Genomic DNA, 1,096 nt, shown 5'->3' with positions numbered 1-1,096 from the left:
AATGGTGTATTCACAACATCTACGAATATGTGCAAAAAATGATGCAGTCGAGCTAAATCAAATATGGTTGAAAAAAAACAACAACACTTTATTCTTCTCTTACGCTCACCTGAGCACAATGTGCTTTTGTTATATATATATGTGTTTGTTTATCGTTACTCGTACACCGTCAACATTTACCTGTTTAACAGTGTAGAGGCCACATTTTTGCTCAATGAAAATTGGTCAGATAATTTGTCCCATTAGCATCTTGGTTGGCCGGGGTCGGAACCTAATTCACTATTTTAAACTAAGGAATAGCTTTTGAATATTTTAAAAGTCAAATTTTACCTAACCATCATGAAACTTGTTCTTTATAATTGCTATTATGGCATGTCAGCACATTTCGAACAAATAGCAACACGGGAGCGGGGCACTTTCTTGCAGTATGTAAACTTTAAAAATTGAGAATATTTTAGAAGCCACATTGTTTAAAAACACTTGTTACGAATATATCATATTGAATCTATGTCGACTCATTCCGCATAAAACATGGCTCGGTACGTTGTTCTTATGCGACTCAATTAAAACATTTCGAAGAATCAACACATATCAGATTTATCTAATCTTAATGAACCTTTCTTAGAGGATTTGTTCATATGATATTACATTTCTTGGGAGAGTTGAACATACCTAGCTGGGAGAAGTTGGTGCAGTTTCCTTGTATAAGGCGATGACAAATAATTAATACTAGGCTTTCATGTTGTTCCACATTGGCAACCAGTATTTGAATTGAATTTACTAAACACAACTTAATATACTGCAATCCATATATTTGATGCATATGTTTATTTGTTTTCAGTGGTAAGGAATTAACCACGTCCATAAAATTCAGGGACTCCATTACCAAGTGGCACTTCAAGCCATAGGTAACCTAACCAAAGGAATGAATTACACTTTTGTCTGGTTACTGATTAACGTTTGCATGTGCATACACACTTTTATTATTTGTTTAGTTCGGTATATCTTTTGTAAATCGTCACAACAATAGCTTACGGCTGTTAACTTTAATTAGTTAGTATTTTGCGTAAAAATTCTAATATGTAGCTATCGTTGG

The sequence above is a fragment of the Dreissena polymorpha genome, chromosome 10 (assembly GCF_020536995.1).
Source record: "Dreissena polymorpha isolate Duluth1 chromosome 10, UMN_Dpol_1.0, whole genome shotgun sequence".
Lineage (NCBI taxonomy): Eukaryota > Metazoa > Mollusca > Bivalvia > Myida > Dreissenidae > Dreissena > Dreissena polymorpha.
This window is presented reverse-complemented; position numbering follows the sequence as displayed.